A 14,754-nucleotide genomic window follows, 5' to 3' on the forward strand; every position below is an offset into this window, starting at 1 on the left:
ACCATTGATTGATTGACTAATTTCTAAGTAAGTTCATTGCAGGCAGGAAATGTGTTTACCAACTCTCTGGTACTGTAGTCTTCCAAGTTCTTAGTGCAGTGCTCTGCGCATAATAAGCACTCAATAAAATATCACTGATTGATAAGAACTGGTCTCCCTGATGTTTTCAACATCTAACCCGTTGATCCACACCCTGGACCCCAAACCATTTCACCTCTCGAAAACACTTGCTTTTCTACTCCTCCTTTATTGAATCCTTTTACCTTTCACTCTCCAGTGGCTACTGTTCTAGTCTCAAGAAGCAACATAGCCTAGTAGAAGGAGCCTGGGCTTCAGAGAGGACTCCGGTTCTAGTTCCAGCTCCAACACCTCTCTGTATGTGACCTTGAAGAAGCCACTTTACTTCGCTGGGCCTCAGTTCCCTCATCTGTAAAGGGGGAAATCAATACCCAGCTCCCTCCATCTTAGAATGTGAGACCCATGAGGGATCTGATAATCTTGTATCTAAAATGTAGTGAGTACTAGACAAATATCATTATTTCCTCAGACTTCTTTCAGGGTTGGAAATGCTATGATGATAAAGATGATGATGATGATGATGATGATGATGATGATGATGATGATGATGATAGGAATTTAGGGGTAGGGGAGATTTGGAGGGATCAGAGGGGTTGCTGGATGAAATAATTAAGGGCAAAGAAATCATCTAAATTTAAAAGGTGCAAGAGCTCCAGACCTTCATATAAAGAGAATTACACTCCTCTATGGAGGGACATATAGAAATGGCACATCAAGAAGCCCCAGAATTCCATTCCCAAGAACAACACCCTTACTTCACCAATCCTCTCTGCTCCATCACTTTATTAAAATTGTATTTGTTAAGCACTTACTATGGGTCAAGCACTGTTCCAAATATTGGGTTAAGTACATGTTAATCGTGTCGAACACAATCCCTGCCCCACAGGAGGCTCACAGTCTAAGTATTGAATTTTACAGTTGATGAAACTGTGGCCTAGAGAATTGAAATGGCTTGCCCAAAGTCACACACCATACAAGTGGCAAAGCAGGGATTAGAACCCAAGTCCTCTGATTCTATCCACCTCTATTCTATCCCTTGGGCTCACTCGCTCCTTCTTAATTCTGCATCATAGCCCAGCCCATAGCTCCCTTATCACTGGAGACAGTGCATTCATCTTGTAATCTGAAAGTCCTAAATTTGAGTTGCAGACTGTGGTGGGCGCTGTTTCTTTTTAATGGTATTTGTTAAGTGCTTACTGTATGCCAGGTACTGTACTAAGTTCTGGGGTAGATACAAATTAATCCAGTAAGACACACTCCATGTCCCATATGGGGCTCACAGTTTCACTCCCTATTTCTATGATGAGGTAACTTAGGCACAGAGAAGTTAAGTGACCAGCCCAAGGTCACATAGCAGACAAGTGGCAGAGCTGGGATTAGTATCTAGGTCCCTCTGACTTCCAGGTGTATGTTCTCTCCACTAGGCCATGCTGCTACTCTGTCTTCTCCTGGTTCTCCTTTTATCTCTCCACCTGTTCATTCTCAGTCTCTTTTGCGGGCTCCTCGTCCCCCTCTAAACCCCTTACTGTAGGGGTTCCTCAAGGGTCAGTTCTTGATCCCCTTCTGTTCTCTATCTACATTTACTCCCTTGGTGAACTCATTCGCTCCCACGCCTTCAACTATCTTGTCTAAGCTGATGACACCCAAATCTACATCTCTGCCCCTACTCTCCCTCCCTCCCTTCAGGCTCGTGTCTCCTCCTGCCTTCAAGACATCTCCCTACGGATGTCTGACCGCCATCTAAAACTCAATAAGTCCAAGACTGAGCTCCTTATCTTCCCTCCCAAACCCTGCCCTCTCCCTGACTTTCCCATTGCTGTTGACAGCACTACCATCCTTCCCATCTCACAAACCCGCAACCTTGGTGTCATCCTCGACTCTGCTCTCTCGTTCACCCCTCACATCCAATCCATCACCAAAAGCCGCTGCTCTCACCTCCGCAACATCGCCAAGATCCGCCCTTTCCTCTCCATCCAAACCGCTACCCTACTGGTTCAATCTCTCATCATATCCCGATTGGATTACTGCATCAGCCTCCTCTCTGATCTCCCATCCTTCTGTCTCTCCCCACTTCAATCTATACTTCACGCTGCTGCCCGGATCATCTTTGTACAGAAACGCTCTGGGCATGTTACTCCCCTCCTCAAAATCTCCAGTGGCTACCGATCAACCTACGAATCAGGCAAAAACCCCTCACCCTCGGCTTCTAGGCTCTCCATCACCTTGCCCCCTCCTACCTCACCTCCCTTATTTCCTTCTACAGCCCCGGCCCGCATCCTCCGCTCCTCTGCCACTAACTCCTCACTGTACCTCGTTCTCGCCTGAACCGCCGTCGACCCCCGGCCCACGTCCTCCCCCTGGCCTGGAATGCCCTCCCTCCACACATCCGCCAAGCTAGCTCTCTTCCTCCCTTCAAAGCCCTACTGAGAGCTCACCTTCTCGAGGAGGCCTTCCCAGACTGAGCGCCCCCCATTCCTCTCCCCCTCCCCACGCCCCCCGGCCCTATCTCGTTCCCCTCCCCACAGCACCTGTATATACTACAGGTACTATACTTGTACGGATTCATTACTCTATTTATTTTACTTGTACATATTTACTATTCTATTTATTTTATTTTGTTACTATGTTTTGTTTTGTTGTCTGTCTCCCCCTTCTAGACTGTGAGCCCACTGTTGGGTAGGGACCATCTCTATATGTTGCCAACTTGTACTTCCCAAGCGCTTAGTACAGTGCTCTGCACACAGTAATTGCTCAATAAATACGATTGAATGAATGAATGAATGCTACCTCAGGAAGGATCCCTCAGTATAAAAGACGAACGTGGATAGGATACAGGTTCCTCACGGAGCTGGAACCTTGTCTTCCTCAAATGGGCCTCCCAGAACTTGGCAATCTTGGAGTTACTGCTTAGCAGAAAGAAGGAGCTGACAGTGGCATAACCGCTGACCACAAACATATTCACATTCAGGAGAGTGATGTTGTTCCTGAGGGAACTTCCCAGAAACGGTGACAGTATGAAGTCCGTGCAGTAGAAGGCCATGAAGCAGCTGACCAGCAACAGGATAGTCAGGGTTGCTCTTGTCTCCGGGGATTTCTGAGGAGGAGGGCCCAGGCCGTGGAGATGCCGGACCTTCCGGATGTGTCGGGAGAGGAGGAGGACCATATAGACACTGGAGCTTCCATGATTCCCAAGGAAAGGACGTTGTGTAGTGCCATAACGAAAGGAACAGATCTACGAGGCTGCTGATGGGTTTGATGGAACAGTAGTCATCACTGAATCTGGGATCGTGGCGGGTCACGTTGGGAGATGCAACGGTGTTGAACAGGAAATTGATATCCACGATCGAGTTGAGGAGTCACAGGAGGATACAGATTGGGAGGATATTCTTTCTGACCCGGGCTTTGAGCTGGGCCCAGAGAGAGGAACTGGGGCTTATGATCTCGGCTGGACCATATTCAGGAGACCGGTGGTGAGGATGGAGGGACCTCTGGTCACCCAGTACAAATAGGCGAACGTCTAAAATCCGACATCCATCTGCAGGAGCTGCAGACGCCGAGATGATGCTGACACAGTGTCCACTCTAGTAAGGAGAATTGAGGTGTGGACCTGGGCTAGGTGGAAAATGAACAGGTCCGTGGGCTTCGACCTGGGTTCCAGGAGGATCGTGGAAACGTGGACAGTAATTAGGAGAGGAGGGAGTTTCCCATGATCCCCACTCCGGTCTGGAAGAGAAAGCAGATGCCCTGGACCACATCATTGGAGAAAGTCAGCATTCTCACTTCTCAGGGTTTGTAGGTAGAGTCTAAATAGGAACAGAAAATGTAAAGTCAGAGATGCTGTGCAATGGTCCCTAGGAAAAATCGGACAGAACCCAGAACCCAACAGAACCCAACGAACAGGGCCAAAGAAATTCCAGCTATCCCTCAGGCGTTCATAATTACTGAGTGCATACTGTTTGCAGAGAACTGTACTAAGCATTTGGGAGAATAATAATGAAAATAATAATGGTATTTGTTAAGTGCCTATTATGTGTTAAACACTGTATTAAGCACTGGGGTGGATACAAGGTAATCAGGTTGTCCCACATGGGCCTCACAATCTTAATACCCATTTTACAATGAGATAACTGAGGCATAGAGAAGTTAAGCTACTTGCCCAAAGTTACAGAGCAGACAAGTGGTGGAACCAGGATTAGAACACACAATCTCTGATTCCCACTCCCGTGCTCTTTCCACTAAGCCTCGCAGAGTTGATAGACATGGCCCCCTACCCACAGCAAGACTGGCAGTCTACAAACTGTAGGCATCCAACTTCATCCTAGTGATAATAATAATGATAATAATAATAATTATCATTGCATTTGTTAAGCACTTACTACATGCCAATCACTGTTTTAAGTGCTGAAATACATACAACATAATCAGGTTGGACACAGTCCTTGTTCCATATGGGGATCACAGTCTAGGAAGTAGGATTTATTTCCTATTTTGCAGATGAGGAAAGCGAGGCACAGAAAAGTAAAATGACTTGGCCAGTATCAACACAGGAGACCAGGGGCAGAATCAGAATTAGAACCCAGGTCCTCTAATTCCCAGTACCATGCTCTTTCCATTAGGCCACGCAGCTTCTCATTTTGTCCCAAACAGTGTACCTCAATCTTCCCCCCAAACCTCTATCCCAGACTTTCTCATCACCTTAGGCAAGATCACCCATCGTCCCTGGCTCATATACCCACAAACCTTGATGTTATTCTCGACTCATCTCCTTCATTCAAATCACATATTCAGTCTGTTATCAAATCCTGTCAGCTCTACCTTCACAACATCTGTAGAATTTGCCCTTACCTCTTTGAATAAACCTGCTACTACACTGATCCAAGCACTTTTCCTATACCACTTCAATTACTGTATCAGCCTCCTTGCTGACCTCCATGCCTTCTGTCTCTTCTTCAAGTTCATACTTCACTTCACTTACTGCATTGTTTTTCTACAAAACAGAAGAGTCAAATCTCCCCACTCCTCCTGTGGTTGGCCTATCCATAGAAGCGTGGCTTAGTGGAAAAGAGCATGGTCCTTGGAGTCAGAGGTCGTGAATTCTAATCCCAGCTTTGCCGCTTGTCAGCTGTGTGACTTTGGGACAGTCACTTCACTTCTCTTTGCCTCAGTTACCTCATTTGTAAAATGGGGATTTAGATAGGAGGGCCCCACGTGGGACAACCTGATAACCCTTCTATCTATCCCAGAGCTTAGAGCAGTGTTTTGTATATAGTAAGTGCTTAACAAATACATCATTATTATTGTGATTATTAAAATCTACTTGCCACTGGCTTTATGGCAACTCCAACAGCTCTACCCCTCCTACCTTTCCTTGATGATCTATTACAAACCCAACATGCACCTTTTGTTTCTCTAACGAAAGTTGCGTCCTGAGTATGTCCTGAGTATTTCAACTTGTTTATTGTGATTACCTGGGGCAAATAACCTTAATTTACATGTGTGTCAGTTACCTCATTTGTAAAATCCGGATTAAGACCGCGAGCACCCAATGTGGAACATGGACTGTGTCCAACCTGAATACCTAGTATCTACTCCAGCACTTAGAACAATGATGGCCCATAGTAAGGGCTTAACAAGTACCATAAAATACAAAATAAAAAAAACAAAAACAAAAAGAAAACAACTTACTCACCGTAGTTCATTCCTTTTCCATGTCCTCTTTCTGTCTTCTCCCTTTATATCTGACAGACTACCACTCAACCCCTGCTTTAAAGTCATCTTAAAACTCCCATCTCTTCCAAAGGGCCCTTCAAGACTAAGCTCTAATCATTTTTTAAATGGTATTTGTTAAGCCCTTGTATATGTGCCAGGCACTGCTCTAAGCAATAGGGTAGATACAAAGTCCATGTCCCCACATGGCCTCAGAGACTTAATCCCCATTTTACATATGAGGAAACGTTGGCCCAGAGAAGAGATGTGATTTACCTAAGGTCATAAAGCAGAGAAATGATGGAGCCATAATTAGAACCCAGTTCCCTTCTGAATCCCAGGCCCGTGCTCTACCCACTACGTCAACACCCTCTATCTCAAATTCCTCTCCTCCAAATGTCTCCTTAACCCCTCCAACCTGCCTTCCATTCCATTCACTTCCACAAAAACCACCTTTCTCAAAGGTCACCAATGATCTTCTACTTGCCAAATCCAATGGCCTCTACTCCATCCTAATCCCACTCAACTGCTTCATTGCTTTTGACATTGTTAACCACCCCCATCTCCTGGAAACATTATCCAATCTCAGGTTCAATTGACAATGCCCCCCTCCTAGTTCTCCTCTCATCTCTTTGGCTGCTCATTCTCAGTCTCCTTCACAGGCTTCTCCTCTGCCTCCCACTCTCGAACCTATGAGGGTCCCTCTAGGTTCAGTTCTGGGTCCCCTTCTATCCTCCATCTACACCCACTCTCTTGGAGAAACACATTCACTCCCATGGCTTCAAATACCACCCATATGCAGATGACACCCCAAATCTACATTTCCAGCCTGATCTCCCTCCCCTCTATGGAGTTTCACATTTCCTCCTCCCTTAAAGATGGCTCTACGTGGATGATCTCCCCATCAACCTCAAGGTTCACATGTCCAAAACCGAACTCCTTATCTTCCCCTCCCAAACCGCTGTCCTCCCCCTGACATTCCCATCACTGTAGATGTCACCGCCATCCTTTCCTGTCTTCACAAGCCTGTATCCTAGGCGTTATCATTCATTCATTCATCATTCATATTCATTGAAGACTTACTGTGTGTGGGAGCATTGTACTATCTGATTAGGATAATAAAATACAACGATAAACAGACACATTCACTGTCCACAACCAGTTTACAGTCAGAGTGGGTGAGGGGAAAGACAGATAGTAATATAAATAAAGAAATTACAGATATATACAATGATAGAGACAGGAATTCATCCCATCTTCAGTCCCACAACTCTTATGTATCTGTCCTTATCCCCTGCCATTTGTCCTATCTGGAATTTATTTCAATGTCTGCCTCCCCCTCTAAACTATAAGCTCCCAGTGGACAGGGAATGTGCCTAACAACTCCATTGTATTTTTCTCTTCTGAGTGCTCAATACAGTGCTCGGTGCCTCAGTAACAGTAAACAATAATGATGGTATTTGTTAAGTGCTTGCTATGTGTCAAGTCCTGTTCCAAATCACTGGGTAGATACAAGGTAAACAGTTTGTCTCACATAGGCTTAATCCCCATTTTACAGATGAGGTAACTGAGGCACAGAGAAGTTAAGTGACCTGCCCCCAAAGTCACAGAGCAGGTAAGGTTGGGGAGCCGGATTAGAACCAACGACCTCTCACTCCAAGCCCAGGCTCTTTTCCACTAAGCCACACTGCTTCTCAAATCAGTAAGAATGACTTTAAATCAGAATCGTGGAGTAAACCATGGAATTATTACATGTCCAAGACAGAGTTCCTTATCTTCCCTTCCAACCACTGTCTTCTCCCAGACTTTCACATCGCTGTGGATGGCACTACCATCCTTCCCGTCCCACAAGCCCGCAACCTTGGTGTCATCCTTGACTCCACTCTCTCATTCACCCCACATATCCAAAGTCCCTTCACCAAAACACTGCCGATCTCACCTCCCACAACATCGCCAAGATCCTCCCTTTCCCTCTCCATTCAAACCACTACCTTGTTAGTACAATCTCTTATCCCTATCCCCGACTGGATTTACTGCATCGGCCTCCCTTTCTGATCTCTCATCCTTCCTGTCCCTCCCTGCTTCAGTCTACACTTCACTGCCCCGGATTACCTTTATACAAAAAGTCATGTCATTTCCCCTCCTCAAAATATCCAATGGTTGCCTGTCAACCTTTCACATGCAGCAAAAACTCCTCATTATCGGCTTCAAAGCTCTCCATCACCTTGTCCCCCTCCTACTTCACCTACCCTTCTCTGCTTCTACAGCTCAGCCCTCACACTCCACTCCCTCTGCTGCTCACTTCCTCACTATGCCTAGTTCCTCGTCTGTCCTGCTGTCGACCCCTGGCCAGCGTCCTACCCCTGTCCTGGAATGCCTTCTTCCCCTCCACACATCCACCAAACTAGCTTACTTCCTCCCTTCAAAGCCGTACTGAGAGCTCACCTCCTCCGAGGAGACTTTCCCAGACTGAGCCCTGCTTTTCCTCTGCTCCTCTTCCCCTCCACCATCGCCCCCGACCCCCCTCCCTCTGCCAAACCTCCTTCCCCTCCCCCACAGCACTTGTGTATATTTCTACATATTTATTACTCTATTGTATTAATGATGTGCATATAGCTATAATTCTATTTATATATTCTGGTGGTATTGACACCCTGTCTACTTGTTTTGTTTTGTTGTCTGTCTCCCTCTTCTAGACTGTGAGCCCGTGGTTGGGTAGGGGCCGTCTCTATATGTTGCCGATTTGTACTTTCCAAGTGCTTAGTACAGTGCTCTGCACAGAGTAAGTGCTCAATAAACATGATTGATTGAATGAATGAACGAAAGAATGGCCCCTAGCCTAGGACATGTCTTGACTTGACCTGGGTTACCCCACAGCTAAGCAACATACTCTTGTCATTTATCCCAGTGGAAGGTCATCTTCATGGAGCCTCATCTTTGCTGGTAATTTAAAGTTAAATCACTTAACGTCTCCTCTGCCTCAGTTCCCTCATCTTCAAACTCAGGCCTTCCTAGACTGAGCCCCCCTCCTTCCTCTCCCCTTCCTCCCCCTCCCTTTCCCCCCCGCCTTACCTCCCTTCCCTCCCCACAGCACCTGTATATACTATATCTAATATCCTCTCTCTATATTATATAGGTACGTATTTATTACCTCCTATTTATTTTAACTTGTACATATATATTCTATTTGTTTTATTTTATTAATACGTTTGGTTTTGTTGTCTGTCTCCCCCTTCTAGACTGTGACCCCCACTGTTGGGTAGGGACCGTCTCTATATGTTGCCAAGCATGTACTTCCCAGCGCTTAGTACAGTGCTCTGCACACAGTAAGTGCTCCATAAATACGATTGAACTGAATGAATGATGAAATGAAACTGTGGACTCAATACCTGCTTCTCCATCCTACTTAAACTGTGAGCCCCATGTCTATATCTACCCCCATATGCTTAGTACTCTGCTTGGCATATTGTAATTGCTTAACCAATACCTACCAGTTACTATAAGTAGTGAAGTACTGGAAAAGGAGGATCATGTCTCATGTTATTTGATTCATTCTTCTAGCATCTATTACAGAGATGCATTTATCCTGCATCAATTAATGGTACTTAATGAACACTTGCTGGGTCAGCCAGTCAGTCAATAATATTTACTGCGCACTTTTGAGAAAATAAAATGTAACAGTGTAACATTCATTCATTCATTCATAACATTTATTGAACACTTACTGTGTGTAGAGCACTGCACTAAGCACTTGTAAAGTACAATTCAGCAACAAAGACAATCCCTGTTCACAATGGGCTCACCGTCCAGAGGGGGAAACAGATGTTAATCAATTGGTCAATCAGTTAACGGCATTTATGAGAGATTACTATGTCCAGCACCTCTCAGGGTCTCACCTGGAGAGTTTCCAGTACTCTACCAGTCTCGGCTACAGGAGACAGAGTCAAGCAGAGGCATACCCATTCCATTCCTCTCTTGGGCAATGGCTAGCGAGTGGAAGGCAATCTGCCTCAAGTCAAAGCTCACCCATGCTGGGCAGCAGCGGAATGGGAGAGTGTTGATGGCAGAGACTCAAGTTTACCGTGGAGAAGGAGGCAAAGGTAAACTACTTCCCGTATTTTTGCCAAGGAATTTTATGACTACACTACCAGAATGTTTGCAGATGGGGAGTGAGGAGTTCTGGGAGAGATGTGGCCATGTGTCGCTATGGGTTGTAAAACGACCCGATGGCATAAGACAAGACTATTTGCAGAGTGCTATACTAAGCACTTGGGAAAGTACAACAGAATTAGCAGACACGTTCCCTGCCTGTAATGAGCTAACAATCTAGAGGGGGAGGCAGACATTAATATGAATGAAACCAAGGAATTATATAAAACATTGAAATGTGCATAAATCTGCTATGGATCGAGGGTGGGACAACTATCAAATTTCCCAAAAGGCACAATGACCTTGAAGTCCTTTTACCCTCACTAGGTAAAATGGGGATGAAGACTGTAAACCCCATGTGGGACATGGACTTAGCCCAACCTGATTAGCTTGTATCTACCCTAATGCTTAGTACAGTGCCTGGCAAATACCATATATAAATACAGATACCAAATACAAAATGCAATGCTTAACAGGTACCGTAAAAACACCTAGATAATCAAATTGGACACAGTCCATGTCCCACATAGGTACTCACAGCCTTGATTCTGCATATGAGTTAACTCAGAAACATAAATCCCCCCCTGAACTGTAAACTTGTGTGCAAGGAACGTGTAAACCAACTCTGTTATAACATACTCTCCTTAGCACTTAGTATAGTGGTTTTCACACAGTAAGCAGTCAATAAATACTATTAATTCATTGTCCCAAGGTCACGCGCACGCAAAGTGTCAGGGCCAGCATTAGAACCCAGATCCCTGTGACTCCCAGACACCGGCACTAATACAGTACCTGCTTCTCGTCTTTCGTGTCTCCCTCCATACTCCAGTCTCAGATTCTTAGGCAGAAAAAAAAAATCACTCACCAGGCTGGTGTCTACGGGACTGAGTGCGGACACAGTCTGAGCCAGCAGGGACTGGTGGTCAGTGAGTTGAGACGACACGTTATAAAGAAAGATTTCATAAGCTCATCTCCATCCATAGCCTGCCATTATTGTTATTGGTAGGATCCTGATGCTGTCAGGTAGGATCAGAGAGTGAGGAGTCCCAAGTGGTGATAAACCACCTTGTTTCCTCATGGCAAAACAGCCAGGAACAGTTCTCTGAACTTCAGTTAGCTCCAAATTAGAGTCTGCCAGCATAGAGCTGTCAAGTGAGGGATGGGGATCTGGAACTCAAGAGAGCAAAGGAGAGGGAAGGGTAAAAGTGATAAAAACTGTATTTGTTAAGTATTTACTAAATGCCAAGTGTTAAGCTAGATCCAAGATAATCAGGTCCCCACATGGGATTCACAGTCTAAATCCCCTTTTTGCAGAGGAGGGATCTGAGGCACACGAGAAGTAAGTGCCTTGGCCCAAAGTCATACACGCAAACACGTTGTGGAGCTGGGATTAGAACCCAGATCCTTCTGACTCCTAGGCCCATACTGTTTCCACACAGCTATCGATCAATTATATTTATTGAGTGCTACTGTGTGCAGAGCTCTGTACTAAGCACCTTGGGAGAGTGCAATAATAAATAATAATAATAATAATGCCACTTATTAAGCACTTACTATGTGCCAAGCACTATTCTAAGCTACTGGGATACGATACAAGGTAATCAGATCTGGACACAGTCCCTGACCCAACATGGGGCTCATAAACTTAATCTCATTTTACAGCTGATGTAACTGAGCCCACAGAGAACTTAAGTGACTTGCCCAGGGCTGCACAGCAGGACAAGTGCCAGAGCCAGGATTAGAACCCCATGTCCCTTCCTGACTCCCAGCCCATGCCCCTATCCACCTAGGCCACGCTGCTTCTCCTGCAACAGAGTCGATAGACATGTTTCCCTGCCCACAAGGACCTTACAGTCCAGAGGGGAGACAGAACTTTACTGAACTCAATCAATGGTGTTTCTTTAGTGCTTACTGAATGCAGAGACTCACTGCACCTAAGCACTGTGGGAGAGTACAGATATAAACAGAGTTGGTAGATGTGTTCCCTGCCCACAAGGAGCTTACAATTTCAGAAGGGTAGACAGACATTAATCAGTTTACTCAACTGGTTATCTTGTTGAGCACTTAACTGTGTGGAAAGCACCTGCACTAAGCCTTTAGACGTGCACAATAAAATAAGCTGTACTTCCACTATTTACACGGCCTCAAATTGTTGCAAGTTGGAGGAGGAATGGTGGAAATAGTAGAGTAACAATAATTTATTTAGCAACAATTGGGTCCCTATTAACTGTATTAAGTCCTAGGGAAAGTAGTGTTATCACTACATTACCAAGATCCGCCCTTTCCTCTCCAGACCATACCGCTACCCTGCTCATTCAAGCTCTCATCCTATCCCGTCTGAACTACTGCATCAGCCTTCTCTCTGATCTCCCATCCTCGTGTCTCTCTCCCACTTCAATCCATACTTCATGCTGCTGCCCGGATTATCTTTGTCCAGAAACGCTCTGGGCATATTACTCCCCTCCTCAAAAATCTCCAATGGCTACCAATCAATCTGCGCATCAGGCAGAAACTCCTCACCCTGGGCTTCAAGGCTCTTCATCACCTCGCCCCCTCCTACACCTCACCTCCCTTCTCTCTTTCTACAGCCCAGCCCGCACCCTCCGCTCCTCCGCCACTAATCTCCTCACCGTACCTCGTTCCCACCTGTCCCACCATCGACCCCCGGCCCACGTCATCCCCCGGGCCTGGAATGCCCTACCTCTGCCCATCCGCCAAGCTAGCTCTCTTCCTCCCTTCAAGGCCCTACTGAGAGCTCACCTCCTCCAGGAGGCCTTCCCAGACTGAGCCCCTTCCTTCCTCTCCCCCTCAGTCCCCCTCTCCATCCCCCCATCTTACCTCCTTCCCTTTCCCCACAGCACCTGTATGTATGTATATATGTTTGTACATATTTATTACTCTATTTATTTATTTATTTATTTATTTTACTTGTACGTATCTATTCTATTTATTTTATTTTGTTAGTATGTTTGGTTTTGTTCTCTGTTTCCCCCTTTTAGACTGTGAGCCCACTGTTGGGTAGGGACTGTCTCTATATGTTGCCAATTTGTACTTCCCAAGCGCTTAGTACAGTGCTCTGCACATGGTAAGCACTCAATAAATACGATTGATGATGATTATTATTATTACTATTATTATTATATTTGTTATGCAGCTACTATATGCCAAGCACTGTTCTAAGCATTCCTTAATTCATTTAATTGTATTTATTGAGTGTTTGCTGTGTGCAGAGCACTGTACTTAGCGGTTGTGTGAGTACAATAGAACAGTAGAACAGACACACTCCCTGCCTAACACATTCCCTGCCCAACACATTCTCTGTCCACCATGAGCTTATGATCTAGAGGGGGAGACAGACATTAATATAAATAAATTACAGATGAGGAAACAGAAAGAGAGGATCAGTTCATCCAGAACTGAAATTGCCAGAGTAAAACCTCCTCAGGGCGGCCTTCAAGTCCCTGTTCCTCAGGCTGTAGATGAGGGAGTTCAGGGTGGGAGGCACCACCGTGCAGAGCACGGATACCAGAAGATCCAGCTTTGAGGTGGAGTCTGAGGGAGGCTTTAAATATGCAAAACCGGCAGTGAAGACAAAAACATTAGTCACAGCTAGGTGAGGGGGGCGGGTGGAGAAGGCTTTGGCCCGGCCCTCAATGGACGGGAGTATCAGTAGGACGGAGAAGACGCAGAAGTAGGAGGTGACAATAGCAACAATGCAAAATGAACGAAAGCCAGTACCAATGGCCACGGTAACATCCATGACAAGGTGTGTTTTGGAGCAAGAAATCTTTATCAGGGAGGGGACCTCAGAGAAAAACTACTGGATCGTGTTAGACTCACAGTCCTGTCGGAGTACATCACCCCTAACTGGTCCCCACTGAGCCAGGAGATGGCCGCTATCTTCCCACAGGCCCCTCGGTTCATGATGATGTCATAGCGCAGGGGGCAACACATGGCAGCGTAGCGCTCATGAGACATTGCCTTGAGGATGCACATCTCTGAACACATGAAAGAAAATCACGCACACGAACTTGTGTCACACAACCCCAATAATAGATTGAGCACTTGGTCCAGTAAGGGAGGTGACGATGGATTTTGGAGAAACGTGATGGAGCATGAGGCAGAGGTCGATGAACGTCAAGTTTCTGAGGAAGAAGAACATGGGTATGTGGAGGTGCCGGTCAAAGGCAGTGATGGCGATGATGAGGAGATTCCTTGTAAGGACCTCCAGGTAGACCCAGGAGGAACAGCGTGGTGTGGACCAGCTGCAGCTCCCAGACCTCCGAGAACACCGTGAAAAGGAATCCAGGTAAGTGTGTTGAGGTTAGTCATGTGGTCTATGGTCTGCCGGAGGGTACCAAGAAAGAGATTGTGAAACATCCGGAGCAAGCATGGTCAGAAGGATGATTTTGTTGGTCTTCAAGTGAGCACAGGGTCCCCTTCCTGAGCCCTAATACTCATCTTAGGCTCTCAAACCAGGAACCCCCTCCTCCCTCTGGTTTGGAACTCCTTCCCCTCCACATATGCCAGACCACCACTCTCCCCTGCCTTCAAAGCTTTATTAAGGTCACATCTCCTACAAGAGGCCTTCCCCCAATTAAGCCCTCGTTTCCCCAGCTCCCACTCCCCTCTGCGTCATCTCTGCGGTGGATCTGTGACCTTTGGACATCTGATATCCTCACCACCCTCAGCCCCACAGCACTTATGTATATAGCTATGAATTATGCATTATAAATTATTTATATTAATGACTTGCTCCCCCTTTAGACTGTAACCTCCTTGTGGGCAGGTAACCTGTCCACTAACTTTGTTGCATTGTAG

This window comes from Tachyglossus aculeatus, unplaced genomic scaffold, assembly GCF_015852505.1.
Source record: "Tachyglossus aculeatus isolate mTacAcu1 unplaced genomic scaffold, mTacAcu1.pri SUPER_32, whole genome shotgun sequence".
Taxonomy (NCBI): Eukaryota; Metazoa; Chordata; class Mammalia; order Monotremata; family Tachyglossidae; genus Tachyglossus; species Tachyglossus aculeatus.